This window comes from Poecilia mexicana, unplaced genomic scaffold, assembly GCF_051168715.1.
Source record: "Poecilia mexicana isolate PSO_F unplaced genomic scaffold, ASM5116871v1 scaffold_14, whole genome shotgun sequence".
Taxonomy (NCBI): domain Eukaryota; kingdom Metazoa; phylum Chordata; class Actinopteri; order Cyprinodontiformes; family Poeciliidae; genus Poecilia; species Poecilia mexicana.
In genome coordinates, this window is record NW_028263383.1 from 27779666 (window position 1) to 27793067 (window position 13402).

A 13402-nucleotide genomic window follows, 5' to 3' on the forward strand; every position below is an offset into this window, starting at 1 on the left:
AATTTGAACATTTTCTACTTTTGAAACTCAGAAATGTTCTTGCTTTTTTTGGAAATTTTATTTGATTAATCTCAAAATTTCTGTTTTTCTCGCAAATTTTTGATTTTTCAAACTCAGAAGTTTCCATGTTTGTTCTAGAAAATTTCTGAGATTAATTTAAAAATTTTGCAGTTTTTTTTTTTGGGCAGAAACGTACTCCTCTCTTCTTTCTTAAAAGAGAGGAGTAAATTAAAATTAATTTAAATTTTGCAGTTTTTTGGCAGAAATTTAGTCCTCCCTTTTTCTACATCGTGCATGTATGTCACCCTCGAGACTGGAAAAATACACATCTGTCGTACATTTGAGGTGTGAAATATTACACATGGATGTAATTAGATGGAATTAGACAGAAAACATCTTTTCACAAAATCTGAATTCCTGATCCTCCTGGACATCAGCATGAGACCATGTGTTTATTGCATTATAATTGGACTGAATCAAACAGTACATACTTATACTTTGGATTTAAAATCACAATTTAAAAAATCCACAGGTTTTTTTCTTTATTTGCAACTTCTACAGTTTTTTGTATTCTATTTTTTGTATTTATGCTATAAAATATATTTTACATTTGTGGAGTTTCTGTTTTTAAATGACCAAGCTTTGCTGGATTCCCTGTGTTGATGAAAGCAGTCTAAAGCCTTGTAAAAACACGTGAAATGATGAATGTAAGAGTCTTTTCTTTAACTCTATCTTTAACCTCAGCTGCTTCCCCACAGCAAACCCACATTTCAGCTGAGGGAAGTCACTGTGGTCAGGTTCAGAAATATGACCTTCTGAATTACTCACTCCATCTTTCCATGATCTCATGATGTTATGCTGTAAGAAAAGGGAATGAGTAAAAACATAAAGGATGTATTTTTTTTTGAGTTTACAACCTTTAAATCAGATTGTTTCGGACTTTTTATACAAAAAAGTGTAAATGAATGTAAGCTCTGATTGTCTTAGGTGCACTACTCTGGATATTTGATAACTGCGAAAAAAAAAAAAAATTACCAATTTATTTTGTTTTGTTTTGTTTTGTTTTGTTTTGTTTTTATAGATCTACATTCAACCCTTGTAATACTTTAGCTGCGTCACCAGATGGAGACAACATTCACACTAAAGTCATTAAAATTCACAAAACAATGTGAGCCTAGCTACAGCAGTGCTAGGTTGAGCCTCTCTTAAGACGGTTATGTAGAAATAGTTTTTCAAATCACAAACAGTGTTTGAAATATACATGTAGTGTAAAATAATTCACTAGTTAATTTCTTAATTTGGTAATTCACTACTGTGCTAATAGTAGAGCTAATTTTTAGCTTAGTGATTTAGCTAACTTTGAAAACCTTTAGTGCAGTAAGTTCCCCTAAATTACTTTAGGGAATTTACTGTGTTAAAGTTTTGTTATTAACTCCAGAATTCTTCAAGCAGTTAGAGATTTATATTCATGGTCTTATTTTGAATTTGGTCAACACTGTTCACACAGCAGATCCGTTTCCTCTCCTCCAAGCTCTTTCTCTCTTATTCCTTTTGACTTTATTTTAAGCAAATAAGATACAGGAACAAAATAAACAAACAGACAATAGAGAACAAGATTTAACCAAATACAACATCTACTGTCAAAATTAAATTAGTGCTCAAGGTTTGCAGTCTTTCAAGGGCAGATAGAATTTGAATTGAAGTTAGCCTTTTAGCACCTTAGCATTAGCATCTATGTAGTGTTGATGTAGCACATTAGCGTTAGCAGAATTTGTGTTTTCGATTACTTAGCGCATCTTAATGTTTAGTTAGCAGTGTCCACCACTGTATTTTTTATTTATTTTGCCAGTTTAAATATTCATTAATTGATAAAAATCGATGACACAATCTCACAAATAGACTAAATGTTTTTCTTTATAAAATCCTAAATTGTGTGTAAACAAAGCTTTGCTCAACAGTAGAAGCTCTTTTGGGGAGCAACTTGTAGATAACATTTTAATGTACCCAAAGTCACAGTTCAGTTCAGTTCAGTTCTATTCAGTTCAGTTCAAAAATATTTTAGTTATCCCAAAGTGAAATCAAATGTTGTCATAACTCATATCACACAAGTATCTCTCAAGAGTCATAGTGATGTCAGTCTTGCAAGGAATCTGACATACTAATATTTGCTACAGTATGCTGACAGGAATAGGAGTACTGTCTGTCATGACAGATTTAGTTGCATTGAACAAAGCTTTAAATCTTCCCTTTGACTCCCTGACCTGTCATACTGGACACATAATATATCTCTCTAACTTCTTCTTTTCCTTTCTGCTCTCAATCTAATCAGTAGAGATGGTTGAAATGAAAAGAGGCGAGAAATAAAGGTGAAGGCAAAGAATATAACAAAGAGGCATAGTTGATTTAAAGTGGAGCAGGAGAGAGGGGTTCGGCAGTGGGGAATTGTCATTTTTTTCACTGCCTTCCTCCAAAGCTCTCCTACTGAGGGAAAAGAGGAATTTCAGATGAGGTTTGGGATTTCTGCCCACTTCAAAGACATTTTCACACAAGTCCTCAGCTTTCTTTTCACTCTTATGTGAAACAGATTTCACTTCCAAGGGGCAGAGTAATTTGTGCCACCCTCCCTTTAACTCTGTGAACTGTGGATTAAAAAGAAAAATATAGAGATTTACTGCAATATCACAGCACCCTTATGCACTGCAAAGCTCTATTTTGTTTCTGACTTGAAAGCTGCACCCAGCATTTACAGCCGAGGTCAGAGGTTTCCACTAACTCACATTGAGCATAAATTATTTACCTTTAACTAAGTATTTGAACTATTTTTTTTATTTGCAGCATAAAATCATTCTTGTTAAAGGTCATACAGGATTACCAGCAATATTTCTATTTGGTAAATACAAGAGTAACTTTAAAATCTGAAGTTCATATACGTTGAGCATGAAGTGACATTAATAATTCAACTTCAAACCATTTATTTGAACATTTTATTTTATTTAAAACTACTTTTAAACTTCTCCTGTTCTAGGTCATTTAGAATGATCAACATTATATTTGCTAAATCCCAGAATAATTTCCTTTAAAATCAGAATCTTACATGCATTTCCTGGTATTCCGGCCCTGTCTTGGCAGAACTGGCGTAACTGGGTCAGGTTTGTGATGATGATGATGACGATGATTATATGTAATCTCCTGCCTAGAACTGCATTTACTGAGAGTTACAGTATATATTTTATGATTGCTGTGAAAATATGTCTTTATTTTCTGCTTTGTTTGTCACACAGAATAAAGTATCCTGCAATAAATGCAGTAATTTTATCGCAAAGTAGATTCAGATCTTGGAACGTGGCTAAGAACAGAATAAATACTAAAAAAGAGAGACTAAATGTTTAAAACAAGGTTGTTTTTGGTCAAATAAGATTAATCCAGATGAAACGGACCTGTGTCTGTTTGCAAACACTTTTCTGCCTGTGAACAAGGAGTCAAAGTTGAGTTATGGGAGCACATGGTTCCTGCGGACCTTCGGTTTGTTACGCTCTCCTGGTGGACTTGTTCTTGCATGGCAGGTGAGGAGAAATAGCCGGTCATGCCATCTGTTGAGGCCGCAGCACATGGCGGTCTGCACCCCTCCCGAGGAAATGGAGCCGAAACAACACCGACTATGGCTCAGAGGGCACCAAAGCAAAAAGAAAAGGTTGAGTGATGGTCTGGATAATCTCCGGTCATGACTCTGCAGACACTCTGCTTCTGTTGATGGATTTAAAATGTTCATAGAAAGGATATTGTGCGTGGCTGTACAACATGTGTGGAGACTAATCTCTGTGGGGGCGATAAAAGGCAGGACGTTAACAGGTGACCGCTCTGCACTTCCTGTTTCTGACCAGCTGTTAGCTCTGGTTCCTTAAAACTTACCAACTCCTCAGAAATGTTATTGCTGTTCCATTTAGACTTTACTGACAGCACCTGAAAGATGATTTTTTTTTCTGATTTCTTATTAGTTAGGAACCAATGTGCACCAAAGTTACAATCATGGGTTTTTCATTATAGTTTAGTTGTGGCTTTTCATTTAAAGTTTTATTCATTTTTAGAGTGTGTTTGCTAGTTTTTATTACTAAAATATTGTTTAGGTTTTATTAGTTATGTTAGAAGTTTTAGGTTTTTCATACTTTAGGTCACTTTTAGGCGCAAAATTCAAAAAGGTCAGAGTATTGTATTGTGATTATGTACATTGATTTGGGAATGAATACTCAACAGAAGATAAAATTTTCAAAACATGACTGGTGTTTTCTCTCAACTTTTGCTGTCACCATTTTGCAGCCCAGTATAAGCTCCACCGGCAGTATAGAGCTGTAACCCACAGTAGTCATAATATTAAGACACAGTTTTACCAGAATGTCTTAAAATCATGAGGAAAAAAATTGTTTCAATGAGAAAAAACTTGGATAATATTTTTTTCATTATTTTTTGTGTTGGAGTTCTCATAAAACCACAACACTGCTACTACTTCATTCTCCTAATACTACAAATATATTTTGGTAATATTGAGGCTTTCTTTTTGTAATTAAAAAAGTATAAAACATTTTATCCTGACCTTAATATTTTCTTCTACAGTTGACCTGATTTCAGAGGTCAAATAAGTAGAGGTTATATGGCTGTCATGGGCTGAATTATGGAAACCCAAGAAATTGGTGAAAAAAAATCCTTATTTTTCAAAAATCAAATGTAGCATCAACCAAGAAGCTCATGGTAACTCTGCAGGAACTGCAGAGATCCACGGATCAGGTGGGACAGTCTGTTGACGGGACATCCATCTTGTCAGGGGGGGCTGAAAACAAAACCATATTTTCATATTTTTGTTTGCAAAATTTTTTAAAAACAAGCCTAAATTTCCTGTGTACAGTTATGCACAACTTGGTCCAGATAATGTTTGTGTTTAAAATGTGAAAAAGTTCCAGGGGTACAAATACGTTTTCACATCCCTGTTGACACGAGGAAAAAAAAAATCTTCTTGTTGGAAAGCAAATCAAAATCACAATGAAATATTTTCCAACATGATAAATTATGCATATTCAAGAAGAATTACATAAAGATGTTTTAGATTTCAATAACAATGCTTTGAGTTGTGAGGAGGTAAGCCTGAGTAATGTGGCTAACTAGGGCAGGGTTTATGCTGAAGGGAATAGAACTGGTGGAGAGAGAGCTTGTGATTTTTTTAAGAGAAAATGTGTGGGCAGAGGGGTTGAAAAAGCTCCTTTAGGGGGATCCTGTTAAAAACCATCTTTTGAGTAAGAGGTAGATAGAAGTGCAGGAAGGCTTCCTGCAGAGAAGCTGGCTTATTTCCAAACCAAATATTCCCTCATATGCAGAGCTAGATACACTTTTGCACATGTGCACCGGCTGCTGTCCTCTTTTCAGCCCCAGGCTTTCTTTGGGATTATTTTGGAGTTGACAAAAGCTGATTGGGTAATGATTCATATATGTGTTACCTTCATATATGATGAAGAGATGGGGGTTGGTCTGTGAGGCACACACTGAGTTGTGATCATCAATCTTGCTAAATCTGAAAGGTTTCCAGTTAGTGAAAGGGCTCATAAAGCTCAAACGTAGTCTGTGGTTTACAACAACATGAATAAACTAAACTGTGATTCGATAGCTTCGGTTGACATAAATAAAAATCGAACGACTTTCACTTTGTCAAGTCTCAAAGTACTAATTTATGTTAAAAATAAAATTATGGGAATGGCATAAATGATATAAGCATTCTTCTTTACACACATATCATCCAGAGCATTTTGTCCCTCTAGCTGCGTTTTCATTGACCATAAAATTGTGCAAACAGGATATATGTTTCATTTTGCTTAAAGGAAACATGGCAATTTCGAAAACCTTTCTTTATTAAAAGATTTTTGCGCTGGGAAGAGGCGGTTTTCTGGCTGTATCAAAATCAATGAATGTATTTTGAAAAACTGCGATGGAAACACTTTTTTTGTATCACGAGTCATCAACAACCAGATGGTACTGTTGGCAGAAACAACAAAGAAGATAAATGGAAGTGGTAGAAGGATAATGGCACAGGATGTTTTTAATTACTTACAGCATAAACAAACTTGTTCATGTGTGATTTTAATTGAGTTTCTTATTTAATGGAAACACCTCAATTATGAAATTGTGTATTTTCCAACATTAGCAGACCATCGACAAAGTTTTGTGCACATTGGTGATGAAAATGCAGCTTCTTTTATGTTCTACTTTGGTGTGTCACTTGATACCATTACTGAACTTTGTGTCATGTTTTCCTATTGATTAGACATATGAAAATTAAAAGTTGAATTTCTCTAAATAGGTGCAACATAATGCTACTTTTGCTGCTACCACAGTCAAGATCAATTATCCCTAAGTCAAGACCAGTGCCTCACTCTATAAAAAAAAAAAAAAACAACAAAAACATAGAATATGATCAAGTGTTTCTAAAATCGATCTGAAAGACCCACATTCCCATAAAAACACCCACAAATTCATGCATAATAATGAGCAAAAAATCTAACTTTGGAAGAAGTTGACATCAAATGCCCTCTCCCGTCAATCGCTCAAAGTTAGTACTACATTTGCTTATTTCCCTGAATACATTCCATTAGCTGACAAGCTGTCAAGAAATAGAAGCTAGTGCTCTAAAACATGCAGCATTTATTGTACACAAATAGCTAACTTAATATGTATAGCTAATATTGACTAAACCTCTTTGTGTGAGAATATGGTAAAGATTTTTGATGCAGAGGCAGATTGCTAATATTAGCTGGCTAGCTAGTGTTGCTAACATCACTTACACATAGCTTACTTTTCTTTGTTCTTCCTTTCTAAGTGGTAATAAAAGTTTGATGTCTCTGAAAGTGAGGCATTGCAGAATTTACAAGTGGCTGTATGCTTTTTATGGATGCTTCTCCAATATATTATTTATGATTTATTTAGCTGAATTGTATTACAGAAGATTTATTTTGGTGATGTATCTTGGAGTCTGAGAGAACAGTAAAAATGTTTTATGTATTTTATTTTTAGTATTTTATTTGCTGACATCACATACAATTTTTTCAAGGTTTCATCCAACAACTTTCCTGAGGTGTGCATGGTGGCCATCTTCTGTAACCTAATAACCAGCAGTTATTGTTCCCTAACCAAAGGATTCCCATCTGCATATCTACTCTAATCTAGTGTCCACATGTGATGTAGACAGGCAAGCCGGGTGACGAACTCCAAGGACCTTTTTTTTTTTCCTGCAGCTGTTATCCAAGGTGACCCCATTCAGTCACTGATAAAAACACCACAAACCTGCTCATGTTACATGTTCACTGCTTCCATTGTTTCCAAGTCTGGACCAGTCTTCTTTTAACTCTATATTTCTTGTGCCATGTTGGCTTGTCCAAACCCCCAAGTTTTGATAATAATGTGATGTATGCTCTTTCAGATGAGGAAACCATCTGCTAGATGTGTGTTTATTGGAGAAACGTGTAGGCGAGCTGGAAAAGTGATATTTCAGTGGTTGCTATGGCTCACTTAGTTATCAGAAGAGTTATGTTGGCTCATTTATAACCATGCATTTAAGTCAAGTAGGTAATAGGGCAAATATGAAAAAACAATCTTTAAAAAAACTAATTTTCAGTAAATTTAAAAAAAATACACAGGAAACTTCTCAAAATTAGGATGACCAAGCACTGGGAGGTAACAGTCCAAGACGTGAAATTTACTAACAACAGCAAACGGCACCTCAATGCCTTTAATTATCCAGGAGTGGTGGAGTTCAAAGTAAGCATCAGAAATGGAGAAGAAAGCAGATTTTACTGACTTTGAATGTGATTTTATTGTTGGTGCAGGTCAACTGGTCTGTGCATTTCAGAATCGGCTGATCTAATGGGATTTTCACTCAAATAACCTTCTGCCAGATTTACATATAGAATGGTTTCAATTATCTTTTTGTACAAAAATTCAAACATAATTCACAGTTCATTAAACAAGTCAGAATTTAGGTGACATGTGCACCATAAATCCCACAACTTGTAAAGAAGTATTTATACCTTTTTAGCTTTTATCATAATTCTACGTTACAGCCACCAAGTTTGATGTGTCTTATTGGATTTTTGATGTCATGCTAAGACAAAGTGAATGTGAGGTGGAAGGAAAATGATGTGGTGTGAACTTGGTTTGTTTGGGTTTTTGGGTTATTTCTCGGTTTGTATTTTTGATCATTTGTCGTCTGTGTCAGTTATTTCTTGTTTCCTTTTTCCTAGTTGTGATTTAGATCAGCCTTTGTTTCTGCCTTAATACTTCTGATCAGTCTATTCTTAGTTGTTGTTAATTTAGTTTTGTTTATTCCCCAGTTTGTTTACACCTTCTTTCTCCTCTGTGCCATCTCTCTCTCCCTCAGCTAGCTGCTCGCTTTTCACAGCTGGACCCTGATTCTTATATAAATCTGTCTATTGTTCAAGCTTCCTGTATTTAACCTGCTCTCCTTCACTCACTCTTCACTGATTTCTTCCACTTGCCTTATGTTGATCGGTCTCCGTTAGCTCCCCGTGTGTCCCTTTCTGTTTATTTTTTTATAACGATTAAAATGTTCAGTTTTTAGGATTTTTTTTTAATTAAAACATTATTTCATCATATCCTCCCAGATATCTGCTTTCTCTTTGGTCCAATTCAATGTAAACAACATGACAGCTGCATGGTTTTCAAACTTTTCACAAATGAAAATCTGAGTGTGAAACCTCAAAGTTATTGACACCACAGATGAATTTATAATGAGACATATTTACATGGAGGTGGAGTTTATGTATTAACTAGAACATTTCTGAAGGAATTTATATGGGGCCTGCCAAAGTCTGCCTGTATGATGCTACAAATTATCATCAATGCTAAAGTAAGCTGCAATGTACTCAATAGCATGTGGAGAGTCACAAACATGTTGAGTCACATGGACTTACTCCATTCTGTAAGTTAAAATTAGTGTACAAGTTAAAATGAGCCAAATTGCTAACATTAGCCTAAATGCTGTCGCTAGCATGTTGTTTTACATTTTCTTCCTCCATTCAGTATACTAAGTGTGACTAATAAATAAGAAAAATAGATAAAAGCTATTATTAGGGAAAAGGCTAATGCTAATGGGGAGCAGTGAAATGCTAATGTTGTGCAGTGTATTAACTGACAAAAGAGATGTAACTTCTATCATGAATACAGGTTAGCCAAAAACCCTATAAATTACAATGAAATACTGCTACTTCTACTGCTACTGCTACTGGGGAAACGACCCATAATCGTTTCCCCAGTAAGTTTCCCCAGTAAGCCTCCCAGGGGTAAGGTGGATAGAACGTTCAGTTCCAATGGTATCAATGACATCAGGAGTGATGTCATCACTCTATGATATCACAAGGGAATCTCTCTCTTGAATGTAGCTCACAGACAGAGTTTTCTCTGATCCGTTCCACAGTTCTATCGCGACAGATCACCCTTCAGAGCACATTCGACGTTCAGAGAAGCAAGAAACTGCTAGAATATAGACATGAAGCAAAAACAGATTGTTTGCGAACATGAAGCTTTTCCAGCTAAGCTTTCATGGGTCGACATGGTAGACTTCAACATCCAAGTCAACTACGACGCTGTCATTTTCCCTGTTGAAGATGACAGCCCCATTGAGCCGGAAGAAGAATCAGAGATCCAGGGGGAATCAAGTCCTTCCGGCGACTTTGAGAGTCCAAGATCATTGGAAGTCAAGCAGGAAACAACACCCTCTGCTGGCTTCAAGATCACCCCCTCAGTGGAAGACGTGGCAGAGACTAGCCAACATGTCAAAGATTTGACAAAGCAGGTCGACGATCTTAAAACAGAACTGCAGAGAAAAAATTTTGAACTCCATGAGGAAAGAGACAGAAGGATTGCATGTCAGTCTGAAGTCAAATCCCAGCAGGAGGAGATTCAAAGACTGCAAAAAATGTTGGAAAAAGAACGTCACCTGCAAGTCAAACGTGAACAGGTTTCTTGCACTTCCAAAGTTACAACTGACAAAAACGTTCTTCAACAGCTGGAGTACTTCAAGTGGGAGGCTGCAAAATACGCCTCCCGCAATAAAGGTCTGATTGAAGTAATGGTTGAAGAATACCGAGTGAGACTCAAATATGAGGAGCAGCTCAAAAGACACTCTGAGCAAGCTTCCAAATTTAAGGCTCAGGAGGAAATGGTGAAATCTTTGCAGGGTCAGGTTGCGGACCTGAAGGTAGAGTTGAAACTTGCTCTAGAAAACAACCATCCCAGAGTCTCCACCCGACCAGAGGTCCCCCTGCAAAGAGAAGGCTCTCTACAAACAGAGGAGACCAAGGATAGACAGACCTCCAATCAACCAGGGAGGTCTAAAGAAAGATGGACCTCCAATCAACCAGGGAGGTCTGAAGAAAGACAGACCTTGAATCAACCAGAGAGGTCTGAGGAAAGATGGACCTCCAATCAACCAGGGAGGTCCGAGGAAAGACAGACCTCCAATCAACCAGGGAGGTCCGAGGAACGACAGACCTCCAATCAACCAGGGAGGTCTGAAGAAAGACAGACCTTGAATCAACGAGGGGTCTCCATGCATAGCCTGGCTCAGCCTTTGCACCGACCTACACTCAGGTTGCAAACAGAGGAGTCCACGCAAAGCCAAACCTCCACACAAACATGGAGGTCAGAGGAAAGACAGACATCAATGCAATCAACCTCCACTGGTTGCATGGAGGGTCTTCATGTTGGTGTTGGCACAAAGGCCAAGCTAAGCCCGGCTCGGCCTTTACACCGACCCACACCCAAGTGGCACTAACCTAGGTCACTATCCTAGCCCAGGTTTTGCCAACACTTTGCATTAGGAAAATTTGAGGCTTTGCACAAATTTGGTAAAGCCTCAAACTGTTTAACACATATTCATCCATCATCTAACATAACATACCTATGTATGTTAGATGATGGATGAATATGTGTTAAACAGTTGACAATAGAATACGAAACAGAATTTGTGAAAATTAATTTGGCTCTGCTACTGCCCAGAAACAACCAATCAGAACCAATTGCAGCTATGCAATTGGCAGAAAAACAACCTAACATTATATCATCATTATTTATAGAATGATTTAGAAAACAAATTCTTTACAGGCTTGTCAAAACTATTTCAACCCATATTAGAACTTTGCATTGATTTCCCTTCATAGCTGCGATTTTGCCTAACCCAGACATTTTCCTTAACCCAAACCAATATTAGTCTATTCCTAACATTAACTAAACCTTAATTCACATCTTATCTCTAATCATTACCCCTGACCCAAAGCAATGAATCCATCATATTAGGACAAGTCTTTGGTCCAAATATGGTGGACCTAATATGACACTGGACATATAATGGTGCGTTCATACTAAACACATTTTGACTGTCAGGTGCATCTAGTTTACATTCAAACTCTATGTGGAGGTGCGTCGAGGGCCGTTGCGGCGCTCTTCGAGCGTCTAGCGCGGCGCCATTTGAACCGTTTGGAGCGTTTGACGTGTCCAGCGCATCAAATACTTCACATAGACTTTGAATATTAAGCAGACTCGCCTGACGCTCAAAACGTGTTTGGTGTGAATGCACCATTAGAATGTTTAGTTCCTATGGTAACAATGACATCATCAGTGATGACATCACTCTTTGATGCATCAAAGGAATCTCCCTTGAGTTTAGCACACAGACTGTTTTTTCAGACCTGTTCCTTATAAGTTAACTTGTAAGTTCCTGTAACTTTTAAGTTATGAATCTTCTACAGGAGCATTAAAATTATTTGAAGGCACAGAATCAGCCCAGTAGGTTCACATTCTCAGGTGAGAGACTCACCTGGTGTAAAGTAAATTTTTTGGTATTGGAATTGCACAGAGGATAAATTACTTTAATCAAAGCATGTCATGAATATATGTGCATATATTCCATCTTAAGTACATAGCATAATAGTTTTTTTTGGTGCTTTTTCCAGCACTAGATGATATAACATAAACAGCACTATTCAGAGATGCAATGAGTTTATATCAGTGGCCCTGATGCCAACATCTCCAGAAAACATATTAAAGATTGTAGCATGTGTTACACACATCAGGGCTGGTGTCGGTGTAACAGATGCCAATTTTCCTGTAAAAAGTCTAAAACAGGTAGGAGTGATGAGGCAGAAACAAATCTGTGCTTCACTAATCCTCCTGGAATCTGTTCTGGTTAAATATTTAACATTTCCAAACAACAACATTTCTGATCTTTCTTCAAAATAATCATTGTGTCCAAGTTATTTTCTTTGTCATTCTAGACAGTATGCTTATTCCTGTAATAAACCGTTTGGTAACACTTTATTTGTAGGGGGTTGAATGAGACTGTCATGACACTTTCATAAACATGACATAACATCTGTCATGAACATCAATAAGCCTTCATGAATATTTATGACTGTTGTCATAAAGCGTCATTCGGTAAATTATGACACTTTTAATACGAAGTTGACATTATTCAAAATGTCTTTGTTATGACAACTTGACATTAACCAATAAATCATTACTGATATAAATTTGTTATAAAAGAATTACTGATTGACTTTAAAAAATAGATATCTTTATGTTATTAAAGGTAAAGTTTAAACAGTAATGATTTCTTGGTTAATGTCAAGTTGTCATAACAAAGACATTTTGAATAATGTCAACTTCGTATTAAAAGTGTCATAATTTACCGAATGACGCTTTATGACAACAGTCATAAATATTCATGAAGGCTTATTCATGTTCATGACAGATGTTATGTCATGTTTATGAAAGTGTCATGACAGTCTTATTCAACCCCCTTCAAATAAAGTGTTACCAACCGTTTTAGATCCTTTAATACAGAGGTACAGCTTATATCACACACTTAAGTCTCAGAATAACCCCCATCTGCTACTGCATAAAAAATATACAATATATCTGGGGGGGTTTTCTGTACACCAACATTTTCACAGAAAGACACAATATAGCTAAACAGATTCGACTCATGTAACAAAAAACAGTCTAAACATGTCAATATTACTTTCCAACAACTTCCAGAACCATTTTATTTCAAAGCTGATAACTGACAGTGTATTAAGCAATCTGTAATATAAACAGATCGCAATTCAGCTCCTGTACAGTAGGTTTATACCTCAGCTAATTAGAACCGCCGTCGCTCTTTTTCCTCCCAGCGCCCATTAGTTCAGTTGTTATGACAACGGTAAATAAAACACAAAAGTGAAAGGACTAGTAACAGTGTGTTCCACCATGTCTGTAGTTCTAAAGAGCAGCTCAGAGGGACTCCAAAAGTCTACGTCTATTTGGAGTGGCACTGTTTTGTGTCAGACTTTTGTTTTGAGTTGAATTTGAC